This window comes from Carcharodon carcharias, chromosome 9, assembly GCF_017639515.1.
Source record: "Carcharodon carcharias isolate sCarCar2 chromosome 9, sCarCar2.pri, whole genome shotgun sequence".
In the NCBI taxonomy this organism is placed as follows: Eukaryota; Metazoa; Chordata; class Chondrichthyes; order Lamniformes; family Lamnidae; genus Carcharodon; species Carcharodon carcharias.
Window position 1 is genome coordinate 82,469,708 of NC_054475.1, and position 19,105 is coordinate 82,488,812.

Genomic DNA, 19,105 nt, shown 5'->3' on the forward strand with positions numbered 1-19,105 from the left:
CTGCTCTTCTGTAGATTGCAGATGCAGAGGGATCTGGGTGTTTTAGTGTATGAATTGCTAAAGGTTAGTATGCAGGTGCAGCAAGTAATTAGCACAGCTAATAGAATGTTATCAATTATTCCAAGGGAAATTGAATACAGGGAGGTTATCCTCCAGTTAAACAGGGCATTGGTGAGACCACATTTGGAGTACTGTGTGCAATATTGGTCTCCTTATTCAAGGAAGATGTAAATACATTAGAAGCAGTTCAGAGATGGTTTACTCGATTAATACCTAGAATGGGCGGGTTGTCTTATGAGGAAAGGTTGGACAGGCTGCGCTTGTATCCGCTGGAGTTTAGAAGAGTGAGAGGCAACTAGATTGAAACATATAAGATCCTGAGGGGTCTTGACAGGGTGAATGTGGAAAGGATGTTTCCTCTTGAGGGAGAATCTAAAACTAGGTGTCACTGTTTAAAAATAAGGGGATGTCTATTTAGGGCAGAGATGAGGAAAGTGTTTTTCTCTCAGGGAGTTGTGAGACTTGGAGTTCTCTTCCTCAAAAGGTGGTTGAAACAGAGTTCTTGAATATTTTTAAGGCAGAGGTAGATAGATTCTTGATAAGCAAAGGGGGTGAAAGGTTATTGGGGCTAGGCAGGAATGTGAAGTTGAGGCTGCAATCAGATCAGCCATGAACTTATTAAATGGTGGAGCAGGCTCAAAGGGCTGAGTGACCTACTCCTGCTCCTAATTCAAATGTTCATGTGGTTGTCAACCAGCAATATCTTGAATAGGTTTGTGGAACTTTTGGAGCCTATCATTACTTTCCTTGAAGAAAAGAAAAGATCCTATCCACAGCTGGAAGATGGTGAATGGATACAGGACCTGATGTTTCTTATTTATATAATGCAGCATCTACAAACTCTCGAATTGGCACTCTAGGGGAGGTTAAGATTATTTCTGACCTTACTCAGATAGTTTTCAGCTTCCAGAATAAAGTCAGGTTTTTTCAAAGAGACATACTCTCGAGAAACTTCAACCCCTTTCCCCATCTCAAAAGGATGATAAAAACATTCCCTGATGTTGAATTAAGAGATTACAAACTCAGAGAATACAGTGATAAATTACAAGGACTGCTTTACCGTTTTCGTGCCAGGTTTGATGCTTTGCAGAAGTTAAGACCCTGCTTCACTTTTCTGGTAAACCCATTCATGGTTGATGCGGTCAACGATTGTCATCCGATTCTCGAATCTCTGGTTACAGAAATAGCTGCAGTAGAAATGGAACATTTGGACTTCCAGGAGGAGCAGTGTCTAAAGGTAATGCATAAATCGCAATCTACAATCGCATTCTGGAAGCAAGTCCCAGAAACAAAATACCCTCAACTCAAGAAAACTAGTGTGTGACTCATTTCCATTTTTGGCACAACACACTGCAGTTCAGAGAAGGTTTACCAGATGGCTACCTGGATTGGGTGGGTTGTCTTATGAGGAAAGGTTGGACAGTCTATGCTTGTATCCCCTGGAGTTTAGAAGAGTAAGAGGTAACTTGATTGAAATGTATAAGATCCTGAGGGGTCTTGACAGGTTGGATGTAGAAAGGATGGTTCCTCTTGACTTCCACTCATCGCCATGGCCCCTTATAGCCTATATGTTGATGTAATGCCAATCCATGTCCCTAACCACCATCCTTTGCCCTTACATCTTCCATGCCAACTCTCCCAGTATTCTTTATGGGCAGACCTTAGGAGCCATGTCGAGATGAAATAAGATAAAGGACTAAGCATCTATTACAGACTTCACTATATATATAAAGCATTCATTGATAAAAGCCCATTCAATACATTTACACCCATGAAGTACTTAATCCCTTATACAATGAAATATTTCTATTCATAAAACCACAAATTTTTAGAGGTGTTAAACTGTGAACTTACAGATCCCCCCACCACCTCCCCCCCACTCCCACTGTGATAATGATAGGTTGTGAAAGCAGTCAAGCTGTAATGATACTTTGATGATAACCCTTAGGACCATGTCAATAAACAGCTCTTGAAACAGTAATCATTGATATTTTCAACTCACAGACACAGCAGGCTGTTTTTTCCCCAAAATTTAAAGAACAGGCTATTTAAATAACTTGACATCTTGACAATTCCACAGACTTTATCATTCAGGTCTACTCTTAAAAATTGTAAGTCACGCATGCATAAAATAGGCCTGCTCCATCAAAAACAGGTCTGTTTGAGTTCTGCACTGCATTCAAATGGCCCTGCTGAGTTTGTATTTCCCATATGCACAATCACATCCCGTCTCCTTTCCCTGACTAGCAAAAATGGGATCTGTCAGAGTGGTGGCAGGGCTTTTGAATCCAGGCTTGCAGTGCCATTTTGGATAAGGAACAGACTCTTCACAACTCCATGAAAATTCAGGCCTTAGTCTTCAAAGTCACCAGGGGAGGTGGGGTGGGGGGGTGGGGGGGGGAGGGGGGGGGGGTGCGGTGGTGGGTGCGGTGTTAGGAAGGTCAGTTCTTATGAATGGTTAGATTTTGAACTGTCTATTTACTTCCAATAAAGGATGGAAGTTGGGGGTCTAAATGGTAACTATTAGCATTTTTATCTGGATATGGGGCCCATGTTATTCATATTTCCATGGAGTTGAGCTTTGAGAGGGGAAGAGTCCATAGGAAGCCATTGTAGGATCAAGAAGGCTTTTCTTAAAATATGCCAAAACCTTACAGACATGGTCAGTCTGCAAGAATCCAAGAAGGAGAGAAAGAGAGAGAGAGAGAGAAAAAGAGAGAACAGTGAAAGATAGAGACAGCTAGTCCTCTATGTTAGGCGAGAAAATGTTGGCTCTTTCAGTCATCACGTGAAATGGGGATGGATGCTCACATGCGGATTGAAGAGACCAAATTCCTGAGGAGTTAAACAAGAAGATTTGGACAATTTGCCTAGCCATAGCTAGAGGGACGGTCTCCGGGGTAAAACTCACCATGAGAGTCAGCTCGGGGATTTGGAGTTACCTGCTGGAAAAGGACAAGGCAAGCCATCAGGAGCTAAGAATTGCTTTGGACTGGACCCCAGAGAATGAAGAGTCCACTTAATGGACAGAGTAAAGTGCAACCACGGAGGGAGAATTTTCTGTGGTTTAAAAATTAAATGAGGGATGTTTTCTGTATTTGACAGTGTAAGTTGCCTACTGAATAGTGCGTAGACCATGTTGCTTTTAGTTGGTTTATTACAGTGAAAGTCTTAAAACTTGAATTCTTATATGATCCTTCCAATCAGCTACTGGAAATTCAAATAGCTTTTTAAAAGTTATCAGTCTGTTACAGGGATCATAATTTTTGAAGTATTGTGTCCCCCACCCCACCCCCCTCCCCGCCATGCTTTAATTGGCTTTTCAGATCATGTAGGTGCCACAGACTGAGTTGGAAGAGCCTGAGTCCTAGTATCAGAAGGATCAAATTTGAGTAATAAATTTGTAAACAGACCACTTCAAGCCTATAGAAAGACATTTTTGAGGTACTAAATATACTAAATGAGATAGAGGAGTTAAATCATTCAGGAACATTCAGACAGCAGGCCAAGAATGCACAGGTTGATTGTTGTGAAGGGAAAACTTATCAGTGACAGTGAAATCTTTCTTGGTACAGATGATGATTGGAAAGATGTGCGTTGAAGTTGTTAAATACAAAAAACAAATAGAAAATTTAACACAGGAAAAGACCAATGGGCCCTATCAGTTTGCGTTGGTATCTACTTGCAATTTTTCAGCACAGAAACTGGCAATTCAGCCTAACTAACTTCCATTGGAATAAAAACTGAAAATGCTGCAAATATTCAGCTGGCCAGGTGGCATTTTTGGAGAGAGAAAGAGAGTTAACGTTTCAAATTGATGACCTTTCATTGACCTTTTAGCATTCCATTTTCTTTTGGGAAAATATACTTTGTTCATAAAATATCTGAAAGAACATTACAAAACATTTCAAAATGGCCATCATAAGATGTGCAATCAGATTCAAACTTTCCACATAGATAATGAGGTGCTTCAATACAGTCAATGAACATTACAGGCATTTCAATATGGTCATTACAGACAGTCAGGCAGTGCAATGGTATTGGAGTTATCGACATTGATCATGTTGCACTCTGAGGTGCATCAATACATTTATAATACATTTAGGGCAGGATATTGAATTTGGCAAGCGGGGGGAGGCGAGGCCAGCTTGCTGACACGTAAAATTACGCAGGATGAAGTCAGGCAGAACTCCAACGTTACCCCTCATCATTTCAATTTTCAGGTCGGCAGGGGCGCAGCTGAATCAGCTGTGCGCCCGCCGACCTGTCAACGGCCAATTGAGGCTATTTAAAAAGTAATTGAACTAGTTTAAGGACCTGCCCGTCCAACCTTAAGGTTGGCAGGCAGGCTGGGAGCCCTGGTGGGGTTCAGAGAAAGCATGAGACCTCATCCATGGGCGGGATGAGGTTTCATGTAGGTTTTTAAAAATTAAGTAAAAGTTTAATTAAAAGTGATGGACGTGAGCCAACTCATGTGACAGTATCACAAGAGGGGACATATCAGGGAAATGTAATTTTTCTATATTTCACATTTTTAAATTTGGCGCCGATCTCCCTGAGGCAGCATTTAGCCTCAGGGAGATGAGTGCGCTCTTTCACGCACATGCTCTAAAGAGTGCAGTCTCGGCTCAGAGAATTTCCCCCAACCCCCATCACCTGCACAGGGATCGCATAGAGCTTCCTGACGGACGTCACGCTGGGCGGGCCTTAATTGGCCCGCCCACATAAAATATATTGCACGCCCCCAATTGGAGGTGCTGATCAGAGGTGCACCTGCTCCTGAACTTCCCCCTCAATGGGGGGAGAATTCTTCCCTTAGTATTTAATGCATACATTCATTGTGAGTCGTACAGCCCAAGGAGTCTATACAATTCCCAGCCCCTCGGTGCATTATGGCAGAAAGGTCTCAGGCAGCGACTTTCCCCATTGCGCCTTTGTGGCGGCTACCCCAAGCTTTAGTGCGTCCCTCAGCACATAGTCCTGGACCTTGGAATGTGTCAGTCTGCAACACTCGGTTGGGGACAACACTTTGCACTGAAAGACCAACAGGTTTCGGGCAGACCAAAGAACATCTTTCTGGAGTTGAGGATCCTCCAGCTGCAGTTGATGTTTGTCTCGGTGTGTGTTCCTTGGAACAGCCCGTAGAGCACAGAGTCCCGTGTCACAGAACTGCTCGGGATGAACCTTGACAGAAACCACTGCATCGCTCTCCAGACCTTCTTACAAGTGTTACTCTTCATGTGTGCTAGTAGTTCTTTTCACATTTACTCAGCTTGTTCCCATCAATCTCTTTTACTTCATCCACCTATCCAACCTGTTCATGAATGGTTGATATAATTTTTGTTTCAACTACTTATGCAGGAAGCGAAATCCACAGCTTCAATAGGTGAAATTTTATTGAAATGGACTTGATGGCATTAGCGGGGCCAGCAAGGGATCGGGAATCAGTTTTGCATTTTCCATTTAACCCAACATGGTATTAAGCATCCTGCTTCTCAGCCAACGACAGAGTGCAGGCAGGATGACAATCTGCACACTGTCAATGGAAGCCTCTGTATTTAAAGGAGCCCCACCAGTAGTCAGAATGGGTGCAATCAATGTCTCTGAAGAAATATGGCCAGAAGACATAGAAAAGCTGCCCCAGGGTTCTCTGTCTCTTCCCTAGATGTCATGCTTGAACTTGTGAGGGATTGAAGGGAAGTACTGTTTCCTGTGAATGGGAGGAAGAGGTCAGCCAGCCAAACCAAACAGGCCTGGAGGTCTCTGAGACAATGAGCAGTAGGAGTGTACTACCTCTGAATGCAGTATCTCAAAAAGTTTAATGACTTAATAAGAGCAGGAAATGTGAGCAGTGTTGTAGAAAGTGCTTGGTCTGGATTCTAGCAAGGAGGATCCATAGGCATGTCAGGGTATCCATTTAAAAACTACTTTATTTACATTATTTACGGCATATACATCGTGAGTTATCAGGAAGACACCTCACCACTCAGAACTGCCCATTTGCCCCCTACTGATCTGAGTACATGACTGCCTGATGTCAGTGCCACATCATTAAGTGCCCCATTGATCTGCATATCCATTCTGTTAACTCTTTATACTACAAGTGACAGAACACTTTCAGGTGTCAATCCCCACACTCTGACTTCCCCAGCATTCTGCTGCTTAGCGCTCTTCAGGATAATACACTTTGCAGCTCCATTCATTCCTCCCACTTTCCAGGCAGCTCCTCACATTTCCATCTGAATAGCCAACACTGGCACTCACCCTAATCATGTTGTCATCCTGCACCGAGCCCTCCATAAATGTTCTCATTCCATCCTCTCCAGATATTCCACCTCACACTTGTAACTCTCTTTCTCTCATTACAGGAGAAGAGTGTGAGAGGCAAGGCACTGGGGGTGGACCAGCAGTCATTGGCAATTGACCACTGCAGAAAAGCATGCTCTAGAATTTGGCAAAGTGGTGAAGTCCATGGGCGTAAGTTGGATAAAAATGCTGAATCCTGGGGGACATCCATAAAAAAGGAAACTGGTGGAAATGTATGTCCCTCTGTCAACTGCTGGAGGGAGATTGGAGGAGTCCATCTCTAGCATGAGGGCCATGATGTCACAGGTAGTTGCACTGATGTCCACCTCTATGGAGAATCAGACAGGACAGGGATCTGACTTCATGATGTTTCAGACAATGATGTGCAAACTCTGTCTACCACTTTGTACAGCATGGAGGAAAGCCTCCCCTTGGTGACTCAATATCTCACTATCGTGCAACAATTTGCAACCATATGCCATTTAGCTCTTGGCTAGCAGAGATGTGCTTCTGGGCCCTGAGAGGACAGTTGGAGAAAGGATACATGGAAAGTGGGAAATCCTCTTTTTTACTTTATTCTTGCATGGGATGTGGGCATTGCTGGCAAGGCCAGCATTAGTTGTCCATCCCTTATTGCTCCTGTTCAGAGGGCATTTAAGAGTCAACCACATGGCACCCTGTCCAAAGCCAATCTATTCTACCTGAGGTATGCTGCACAAGACTGACTGCAGTGCTCCAGATTGGCCTGGTCAATGCCTCAAAGCCTCCTCACTTTCCTTTTCCCCTTACACCATCATCTTTTATGCTATTTAATCTCTCCTGTCTCCCACCCTTTCACAGACCTTCCCTTTTGATCTACCCCACGCCTTTTCCTGGGGGGCGTCAGGTGGGGGGGGGGGGGGGGGGGGGGGGGGGTGGCTGGGTCAAGTGGTCAGTGGGGATGGTAGGGAGGGTAGTCGGGGGGTGGTGGGAAGCAGTCGGGTGGTGGGGGGTGTAGTCTGACAGGTGGGGGTTACTTTGGGGGGTGGGGGCTGTAGTTGGAGGGTGGGGAGGGTGTAGTCGGGAGGTTGAGTAGTAGGCGGAGGGTGGGGAAGAGTCAGGAGGTGGGGGATGTAGTTGGGAGGTGAGGGTGTAGTCAGGTTGGCTGATTGGTGTTGTGGGGTCCATGGTAGGTAATTGGGAGGGTGAAGGGGTTAGTCCAGGGGTGGGAGGTAGTCATGTGTGGGTGGCCGAAGTCAGGGGGTGGGGAGTTGTCGGAGGGTTGGGAGGTAGTCGTGGGGTGGGGGTGTATTTTGGGGGTGGGTTTTTGTCGTCAGGAGTGTGGGGTGTTGTAGTTGGGACATGGTGGGGTAATCAGGGGGGTGGGGGCTAGTCAAGGATTGGGCAGAGTAGCCAGGGGTGAGGAGGTAGTCAGATGGTGGGGGAGTAGCTGGGGGTTGGGATGTGTAGCCAGGGGTGTATTGGGTTGTAGTCAGGGCATGTGGGGGGTAGTCAGGGTGGGCGGCTAGGGGGAGGGGGAATAGTCATGGCAGGTAGTTGGTGTGTGGGGGGTAGTGGGTATTCGGGGGGAGGGTGTGGGAGCTAGCCTGGGGGTGAGGAGGTTAGTAAGGCAAGTCCTGTGGGGGTCAGTGGTAGTTGCGGGGTGGGGAGAGTAGTTAGGGAGGGAGTCCTGTGGGGGGTTGTGGGTATAGATGGGGTGGGGTGGGTGGTGGGGGCATAGTTGGAGGCATCCCATTGGGGGTCGGGGGTGGTGGGGTGCGGTAGTGGGGGTGGGGGGTGTTCAGCACTGTAGTTACCCAGACGTTAGAAGTGATTCTAACTTTTCTAACTTTTTCTGGGTAACTATTCCTGTAAGACAATTGGAACTAACCTGAATTTGCTATTTAATTCCGAGTTTCGAATGGTTCGCAGGGTAGGGCAATTGACCATCGGAAGTTTGAACTTCCCAGTTGCCGTGCAAAGCTTACCAGGGAACGGCTGGTGGTGGGGTGGGGTTCCCAAGCGCATGTTTGGGGTACCCCACGAGGTACACTGTCCCGCAGCTCGGAAGCTATGGGCCTTTGTTTCTCCCTCAACAGATACTTCTAGGTCTGCTGAGTATCTCCAGCATTCTCTGTTTTAATGCTGTTTGCGAAATGTTGCTGTGTCTGTTGGCTTTGGCGCTTCATTGTAATAATCACTACACTTCGAGTGTGCATTGGCTGTAAAATCCTGAGGTCATAAAAGCTGCTATTGAAATGGAAGGACTTCCTTTTTCTCATGTTGCTGGAGTTACAGCATCAGGTTGGAGTCATTGATCTATCAGATATCAGACACCTTCAGCCTGGGAATTGGCAAAATCCAAACCTTTTTGTAATTACTCATAGTAATTAATTTGTTATCAGAGGGGGTACTGTAGAGCCACTCCTCACAGAGAATGCAGCCTATCACAAACACTTAGATTATTGATGTGATTTGGTCTAGTGACACTTCTAGTCAAAGTTGTCAAGGCCCTCGACAGTGGGACAGGGAGATGTCAGTGGGCTTTTCTTGTTTCAGACAGTCATTGCCTGAGACTTATCAGGTATAAATGTCACCTGCTATTTGTCGTTCCAAGCCTGTATTTGATTACTGCTGTAGGTGAGCATGGAGTTGCTCTGCTGTGGCATTGTTGGAATAGTTGTGAACAAATCTCAATGCTATGCCATTGTCAGTGAACATCCACTTTCCTGTATTATGAGGTGGACCCTTCAACCATTACAGTCATTGTGGCAATGTTACTAAGTAAAAAATTCCAGAATGGTGGCCCTGCAGCAATGGAGGAACACTGAGATGTTTCCAAGTCAGGTTGGGTGTGTGACTTGAAGGAGAACTTGCTGCTCCTACCTTTCTCAGTTGAACGGGGTCTCAGAGCTGGGAAGTGCTGCCCAAGCAGCCCTGGGGAGTTGCTACAGTGTGGTCTGTACAGTGCACTCACTGCAGACGTAAGTGCCAGTGACAGAAAGAGTGGATATTAAATACAGAGGCAGAGGCATTAACCAAGTGAAGTGCTCTGTCCTGGATGGAGCTGAGTTCCTTGAGTGCTGTTCCAGCTCTACCCATCCAAATGAATGATGAATATTTCATCATAGTCTTGACTTTGGCCTTATAGGTGGTGATGGGGCTTTGAAGCATTGGTCAGACTTTATCTGAAATATTTCATTCACTTTTGGACACCACACTTCAGGAAGAATATGTTGGCTTTAGAGGGAATGAGCGGATTCAACAATATAACAGATCTTAAAGGGTTAAATTTTGAGGACATGTATAAACATTTTTTTATTCCCCTGAACTTAGAAGGTTATGACGGCCCGCTTCTATCTCCTACCCAAAATCCACAAATAGAACTGAACTGTCAGCGCGACATTAGTCGTCTCAATTTCTCTGCTCCTCTCACCCATTCTAACCTGTCTCTCTCTGAAGTTACTGCACTCCATTCTCTCAGGTCCAACCCTGACATTGTCATCAAATCCGCTGACAAGGGTGGTGCTGTTGTTGTCTGGCGCACTGACCTCTACCTCGCAGAGGCTGAGCGTCAACTCGCAGACACTTCCTCCTACCTCTCACTGGACCATGACCCCACCACTGAACATCAAGCCATTGTTTCCAGGACTGTCACTGACCTCATCTCCTCTGGGGATCTTCCTCCCACAGCTTCCAACCTGATAGTCGCCCAACCTCGGATGGCCCGCTTCTAACTCCTACCCAAAATCCACAAACAGAACTGCCCCGGTAGACCGATTGTCTCAGCTTGCTCCTGCCCCACAGAACTCATTTCTCGTTATCTTGACTCCCTTCTCTCTCCCCTTGTCCAGTCCCTTCCCACCTATATCTGTGATTCCTCTGACACCTTATGTCACATCAACAATTTCCAGTTCCCTGGCCCCAACCGCTTCCTCTTCACCATGGACGTCCAATCCCTCTACACCTCCATCCCCCACCAGAATGGTCTGAGGGCCCTTAGCTTCTTCCTCGAACAGAGGCCCGAACAATCCCCATCCACCACTACTCTCCTCCGTCTGGCTGAACTTGTTCTCACGCTGAACAATTTCTCCTTCAACTCCTCTCACTTCCTCCAAATAAAAGGTGTGGCTATGGGTACCCGCATGGGCCCCAGCTATGCCTGTCTCTTTATGGGGTATGTGGAACATTCCTTGTTCCAGTCCTACTCCGGCCCTCTTCCACAACTCTTTCTCCGGTACATCAATGATTACTTCGGTGCTGCTTCATGCTCTCGTTGGGACTTGGAAAAATTTATTAATTTTGCTTCCAATCTCCACCCCTCCATCATTTTCACGTGGTCCATCTCTGACACTTCCCTTCCCTTCCTTGACCTCTCTGTCTCAATTTCTGGTGATAGACTGTCCACCAATATCCATTACAAACCCACTGACTCCCACAGCTACCTCGACTACAGCTCCTCACACCCCGCTTCCTGTAAGGACTCCATCCCATTCTCTCAGTTCCTTCGCCTCCGTCGCATCTGTTCCAATGATGCTACCTTCAAAAATAGTTCCTCTGACATGTCCTCCTTCTTCCTTAACCGAGGTTTTCCACCCACGGTCGTTGACAGGGCCCTCAACCGTGTCCGGCCCATCTCCCGCGCATCCGCCCTCACGCCTTCTCCTCCCTCCCAGAAACATGATAGGGTCCCCCTTGTCCTCACTTATCACCCCACCAGCCTCCGCATTCAAAGGATCATCCTCCGCCATTTCTGCCAACTCCAGCATGATGCCACCACCAAACACATCTTCCCTTCACCCCCCCTATCGGCAATCCGTAGGGATCGCTCCCTCCGGGACACCCTGGTCCACTCCTCCATCACCCCCTACTCCTCAACCCTCTCCTATGGCACCACCCCATGCCCACGCAAAAGATGCAACACCTGCCCCTTCACTTCCTCTCTCCTCACCGTCCAAGGGCCCAAACACTCCTTTCAAGTGAAGCAGCATTTCACTTGCATTTCCCCCAACTTAGTCTACTGTATTCGTTGCTCCCAATGTGGTCTCCTCTACATTGGAGAGACAAAACGTAAACTGGGCGACCGCTTTGCAGAACACCTGAGGTCTGTCCGCGAGATTGACCCAAACCTCCCTGTCGCTTGCCATTTTAACACTCCAACCTGCTCTCTTGCCCACATGTCTGTCCTTGGCTTGCTGCATTGTTCCAGTGAAGCCCAACGCAAACTGGAGGAACAACACCTCATCTTCCGACTAGGCACTTTACAGCCTTCCGGACTGAATATTGAATTCAACAACTTTAGGTCTTGAGCTCCCTCCCCCATCCCCACCCTCTTTCTGCTTCCCCCTTCCTTTTGTTTTTTTCCAATAAATTATATAGATTTTTCTTTTCCCACCTATTTCCATTATTTTTAAATATTTTAAAATCTTTTATGCTCTCCCCACCCCCACTAGAGCTATACCTTGAGTGCCCTACCTTCCATTCTTAATTAGCACATTCATTTAGATAATATCACCAACTTTAACACCTCTGTGTTCTTTTGTTCTATTGTTGGTGACATCTTTTGATGATCTGCTTCTATCACTGCTTGTTTGTCCCTACAACCACACCAACCCCCTCCACTCCTCTCTCGCTCTCTCTCTCCGCCCACCCCACACACCTTAAACCAGCTTATATTTCAACTCTTTCTTGGACTCGAACTCAATTTCTGTCGAAGGGTCATGAGGACTCGAAACGTCAACTCTTTTCTTCTCCGCTGATGCTGCCAGACCTGCTGAGTTTTTCCAGGTAATTCTGTTTTTGTTTTAGAAGGTTATATGTTCATTTTGACACTGATAAGGCCAGTCAAACACAGAACGTGCTTGGCTTTGCTGTAATGGCTGAATTCTTAAGGAGTCATCGACTGTACCCATGTGGCAATTGAAGTGCCCTCAGATCAGCTTGGGCAGTGGATGGGGGTGGCAGGGGGTTGGGAGGTGGGGTGGGGTGGGTGGGTTCATAATCGCATGCGATTCCATTCCCTCAATGTTCAGTTCATACATGACCTTCAAATGGAAGGGTATCATGCATGGGTATCCTGGAAGCTGACATGATTCATTAATTCTGTGACAGTCACATCTCTCACAGCTTTTCACATTTCCACTCATGACTCCTGTGAGCAGCTGTACCACTGCTGCAGAAGGAAGGTCCAACTGGAGCCAGATGAGCACCAGGGCGAATAAAGGACAAGCAATTGGACTGCTGAAGATGTGATTCAGGTGCATGGACAGATCTGGGGTCACCTTCAGTATATCCCAACCAGGACCTCCAGAATAGTTGTGGACGGTTGTGCCCTGAATAACATTGTACTGCAGGGAGGGGGAGAGCTGCAGGGAAAGGAAGGTGCACACCGATTACGATCCTCTGAGGAGGAGGAGGGAGAAGAGGAGGAACCAGGTGCGGCCATGGAGCCTGCAGCCTCTTCCTTGAAGAATGAGGAATTTTAGTTGAGTGTTTGATCCATTGAGACAGGAATATACTGACACCAGGAACATTGTTATAAAAACCCATGTTGAATCGCTGTGTACGACTGCTATACCTTTCTAATCAGCTTCCATTAAATTCTACATAGCACAACCCCTGTGGCTTTAGTAGAGTTGGAGATCGGCTGCTCGATCCCTTGCATGTAGCTGGGATGCATGTGGTGGGGCCTGCTTTCTTCATGTGCCAACTGTCCATCTTTTACATGTGCCCTTCCCCAAGAACTGGCCCCAGTGGCCCAAGTGTCTGAAATTCTCCATCCTGTGCCACTTCTCCAGCCACACACTTTTACTTGGATTCAAAAAGATAAAAGGATTTGATAGCTAGGATACAGAGGAGCGGTGTCCTCTGGTGAGGAAATCTGAAAATAAATAGCAAAGGAAATCACTATCAATCTTCAAACATCTCAGTTAAGCTGCTTTCAATGGCTTTGGGCATAGATCTATGCCAGATGAATACTTGTGTTAATATAGGAAACTCATGTGAGCTATTCTTTTGCACAGAGAGTCAGCATTTTGTAAATGTGCAGAGAATGGTTTGTCTTGACTGAGCAAGGGGGTTTGGGAGTAGCGATGTTCCATCAAAAATCAGCTACATGTGAATTTCCTCCTGAATGAAATGGCACAACACCACTTTTAATGGAACAATTTCTGGGCCCCAACTCATAGCTTTTGCTTTGTCTTTTTTAACATGTGAATATGCACAGGTATACAATACACGTCAAGCCATAGACTTTATGACTCACTGCTTGTTGATCTGATAACTTATTGAAGGACTTTTATACAACACCTACAATTGGTTCCAATAAGGCTTCAATTCTGACAAATGAAGAGGAAGAAAGTTTCAGTTGACATTGGTATGATATGGGGCTTAAAACAACAGTGGACAATGTGCCATATGAAGCATTTTGAACATATGCAATTTTGGGCCAGGTTGAAATACAGTGGCATTAATTTGTATCTTATTTGTATAACAACCATAAATGGGAATCAAAGTCTACCATTTTACAACTGGATGGCAGCAGCATATTTACTTTAACATACATGTGAGTCTGACTTACCAGCATTTCTTGGTTGAATAACAGCAAAAGGGAATCAAAGTGCAAGTCCAACGGGAGAGCCTCACCCATCACCAGCACAAATTCCTGTTGCAGGCAAGGTTTACTGCCAGGAGTTCTTCTTACTGGGATCTGCAGTGCATGCAATCAAAGTCATGTTAGTCTCAACAGACCTGTAATCCGATTGACCGCTGCCTCCCACCTCTCTCCACACATTTAGAAGGACTAAACTGTTGACCATAGATTAATTATGTTGAATTATATGCAGGTAGTGTTTTTTTTTATCCTTTCATGAGACATGGGCATCGCTGGCAAGGCCAGCATTTGTTGCCCATCCCTAATTGGCCTTGAACTTAATGGCTTGCTAGGCCCTTTCAAGGGCAGTTAGGGTTCAACAACATTGCTTTGGGTCTGGAGTCACAAGTAGGCCAGACTGGTTAAGGATGGCAGATTTCCTTCCCTAAAAGTATGAACTAGGGATTCATTTGTATCCCTATGAAAAGGATTAGACTGTAACTGTGATTGTTGTTGCATGTTTGGAATGTGCATCAGTAAGTAAATGCTTATAAAAATGTGTAAAGATTAGCTCCAGTTCTAACTTTCACAACCTGGTTTTCTAGAGTGTAACATGGTAGTAAAGGTTGGTTACCCAAAGGCAAATGTTGGCAATTAAGAAAACATATTTCGGACAGGAAACTAAAATCCTAGTGGCCATTGTGGAAAATGGCAGAAAGCAACAGTAGATTGTCAGGGTATGATTATCCTCTGATATTCTTGGAGTCTGATCTATATAACCAGTGAAGAATTAAGTGGATATGTAGACATGAGTTATGTCCCTAACAAAGAGGAAACAAGATATGGCCTTGATGTTGTCACTTCCTACAAGAAGTAAAATCGAGATGAAGTATTTAAATTGACTGCCTGTCAGTTGGACAGCGCTGAAGGAGTGGACCTTCCATTCGAGGTCTTAGATGAATTTTTGGAATAAGAATGGTCTGTTAATTACCTATGAGGTATGAACAGAATTTGATAGATTTTCAGAAACAGATGATGATTCCATGAAAGAATATATCTTGGACCTTAAAGATTGATAATTCAATTTTGGGGTCCCTGGATTGGCCTTAGTGCTTAAATTACTAGATTGGATTAAGGTGTCTCACATGGTCATGCCATTGGTTCTTATTGCTATTGGGTTCTCAGAGAAGGAGGCCCCATGATTCAGATGTCTCTGCCTTAAAACAAGTCATGGGGAAACAATCATTTCCTGCAGCCTTTGTGGAACATATGGGCCATTCCACTGTGACACAAAGAATAGAGGACCTAATGATTGCTGGATAGTCCAGGCGACAATACAATGGAAGGAATAAATAAAGGCTGAATGAGAATGAAAGCACCTTTAGAAGATCTGGCTATTACAAAGCATGACAAATTGGAACAGCAATAATAGGCGAATGAATTTCAGGAATGTCCAATAAACAGTTAATAGGTGCTTCAGGTGTGACTTGAAGAGTCATGATGTGGTGAAATGCTCAATGCAGAGAGGCATTGGCCTCAAAATCATACATGGCAAATGAAATTCTGAGAAAGAGAATGAAGATGATGATGAATCAACAAATTATTTTGGTCACAAGTCCTGTGATGAATATACTTACCTGACTCATTTAACTGTGCAGTACTAGATGGTGCTTGGACTTCAACAGTATGCAAGACAGATTAATTAAAATGTTTTCTTGATTCACTGAGTAAGAGGGTCAATCAAAGATTAAGGAATGTAAAAGAACTACTTGCTTTAGGTTTAGTGATGACAACAGTTTCTGGTTACAAAAGAAAGCTGTAATGCCAGGTAAAATAGTGGGAGTAAACCATTTTATAAGTACTGATGAAGTCTCTAATGAGATATCTATGTTGATGAGTAAACCTTCTATGAAAAAGGGACAAAAAAGGAACATGATAAAGCAATTTTTTTTGAAAAGTTAGCTAATCTGCAGATTACCGAGATAGGATATTATTTAATCCCTTAAGTATTGCTGATAAAAGAGATATACTGTTGAAGGGGCCAAGCCTTGTGCATGCTAGGAGTTACATATATTCACACACAGGCCCTGTCCTTTGCAAACAGAAGGAGCATGTCCACTCATTGTGCCTTTTTCAACTAAACAAAAGCTTGGGGACAGCCATTCCCCATGGTAATGCCTTGACTAATCAGAGTCAACCTGCTTGGTTTGAATTTAAGCAAAAGCTTAGCAGTTAACGGCTCCCTGATGCATTCTCCATGGCAACACCTCTACCAATCAGAGACCACTTGCCAATCAACCAGCACTCTCTTCTCATACAGTATGAATTGTTGTTCCCTTTACAATTTATATTCTTGTGAGTCCATCCTGATGAGTGGAAGATGAAAAGCTTTGACAGCATGTCTCTTTTTCAGCAATACTCAAGTTCTGTACTGCCAGGCGACTATTTATCCCCTTAATAAAACCTGATGTTTCTCATCAAAGTGTTAGACAAGTATTAATGGCATCAGGTGATAAGAATCAGAAAGGAAATAAAAAAATTGGCCCAGATCTTCCCTTCTCTGGAGGGTCGTATCCTGCAAGTATCCCAGAGGAGGCACTCAGAAGTCCCCACACAAGGAATGCACAGTAATTGTCTGGAAAATTTCAACTAGCATTGGGCAATTAGCTTGCACCTGGAACCATACGAACCTCTGATTTAAAGTTAAAGACTTTGGATGGTTCTGACTTGCTTAGCAGAACAGTTAACTTGGAAAAGTTAGAAGGATTAAAACTAGTTCTAACTCCTAGCTAACTATGCTACTGACTCCAAACTCCCCACTGCGCCCTTCCTGGACCCCCCAACTACACCCCCCCGACAACCCCCAAACTACCACCCCACACCCCAACTATACCCCCCACCTTCTGACAACCACCACACCCTAACCCACCTGATGTCCCCACCTGACAACCTGATCCCATCCCCACACCCTTCCCCCCTGACCACCCAACCCCTCACTGGTCACACCACCACCTGATCATCGACAGCCCTCCAACCCACCCTACCCACCTCTGACCTATCTTATCCCTCACCCACTTACTTCACACACTTATCTTCTCTCCTGCCAAAGTGGGTGGGACATTTAAACTCACCAGTGTATGGCAGCTAGTGCCATAATAAGGGAGCATGTCTTTGATCACCCCCAACTCTCCTACACTACACTGAAGGACTCCTGCACATTTCTCAGGAGGCCCATTTCGGAAGTCCAGCTGAGAAATGTGGAGCTCCAGTTTAAGGTAGGAAAATAGGAACATGTCTAACTTACACAGACAATTTTCTCACTATATTTGGAAACATTTAAAAATCCTGCTGGAAGATATCTGTGTGGTTTATGAAGACTATACAAGACTTACAGAAGGGATTAGTGAGAACTGTGAAACCTGTAAAAAATATCAGAGTATGCTGTTACGTCCAATTGTAAACCTTCCATTAGCACTTGACCTTAACGAGGTAGTTACTCAAGAAGCTTAACACTCAAGAAGCTCGACAACATCCAGGACAAAGCAGCCCAATTGATTGGTAGCCCTTCCACAAATATTCACTCCATCCACCACCAACACACAGTAGCAGCAGTGTGTACCATCTACAACAAAAACAAAAACAGAAGTACCTGGAAAAACTCAGCAGGTCTGGCAGCAACGGTGGAGAAGAAAAGAGCTCCCACAGCTTCCAACCTGATATTCGCCCAACATCGGACGGCCCGCTTCTATCTCCTACCCAAAATCCACAAACAGAACTGCCCCGGTAGACCGATCGTCTCAGCTTGCTCCTGCCCCACAGAACTCATTTCTCGTTATCTTGACTCCCTTCTCTCTCCCCTTGTCCAGTCCCTTCCCACCTACATCCGTGATTCCCCTGACACCTTACGTCACATCAACAATTTCCAGTTCCCTGGCCCCAACCGCTTCCTCTTCACCATGGACGTCCAATCCCTCTACACCTCCATCCCCCACCAGGATGGTCTGAGGGCCCTTAGCTTCTTCCTCGAACAGAGGCCCGAACAATCCCCATCCACCACTACTCTCCTCCGTCTGGCTGAACTTGTTCTCACGCTGAACAATTTCTCCTTCAACTCCTTTCATTTCCTCCAAATAAAAGGTGTGGCTATGGGTACCCGCGTGGGCCCCTGCTATGCCTGTCTCTTTATGGGGTATGTGGAACATTCCTTGTTCCAGTCCTACTCCGGCCCCCTTCCACAACTCTTTCTCCGGTACATCGATGATTACTTCGGTGCCGCTTCATGCTCTCGTCAGGACTAGGAAAAATTTATTAATTTTGCTTCCAATCTCCACCCCTCCATCATTTTCACGTGGTCCATCTCTGACACTTCCCTTCCCTTCCTTGACCTCTCTGTCTCAATCTCTGGTGATAGACTGTCCACCAATATCCATTACAAACCCACCGACTCCCACAGCTATCTCGACTACAGCTCCTCACACCCCGCTTCCTGTAAGGACTCCATCCCATTCTCTCAGTTCCTTCGCCTCCGTCGCATCTGTTCCAATGATGCTACCTTCAAAAACAGTTACTTTGACATGTCCTCCTTCTTCCTTAACCGAGGTTTTCCACCCACGGTCGTTGACAGGGCCCTCAACCGTGTCCGGCCCATCTCCCGCGCATCCGCCCTCACGCCTTCTCCTCCCTCCCAGAAACATGATAGGGTCCCCCTTGTCCTCACTTATCACCCCACCAGCCTCCGCATTCAAAGGATCATCCTCCGCCATTTCCGCCAACTCCAGCATGATGCCACCACCAAACACATCTTCCCTTCACCCCCCCCTATCGGCATTCCGTAGGGATCGCTCCCTCCGGGACACCCTGGTCCACTCCTCCATCACCCCCTACTCCTCAACCCCCTCCTATGGCACCACCCCATGCCCACGCAAAAGATGCAACACCTGCCCCTTCACTTCCTCTCTCCTCACCGTTCAAGGACCCAAACACTCCTTTCAAGTGAAGCAGCATTTCACTTGCATTTCTCCCAACTTAGTCTACTGCATTCGTTGCTCCCAATGTGGTCTCCTCTACATTGGAGAGACCAAACGTAAACTGGGCAACTGCCTTGCAGAACACCTGCGGTCTGTCCGCAAGAATGACCCAAACCTCCCTGTCGCTTGCCATTTTAACACT

At 45.7% G+C, this 19,105-nt stretch overlaps 1 protein-coding gene across 1 annotated transcript in view; it reads left to right on the forward strand.

The window, feature by feature from the left end:
* Window positions 1-1,279: 1,279 nt before the first annotated feature.
* The window catches only part of stk26 (serine/threonine protein kinase 26), a 172,208-nt gene continuing 154,382 nt past the window's right edge, over window positions 1,280-19,105 (forward strand). The window contains exon 1 of the mRNA XM_041195961.1: window positions 1,280-1,297. The gene's annotated coding sequence lies outside the window, so the exon portion shown is untranslated. The remainder of the gene's footprint in view (window positions 1,298-19,105) is intronic.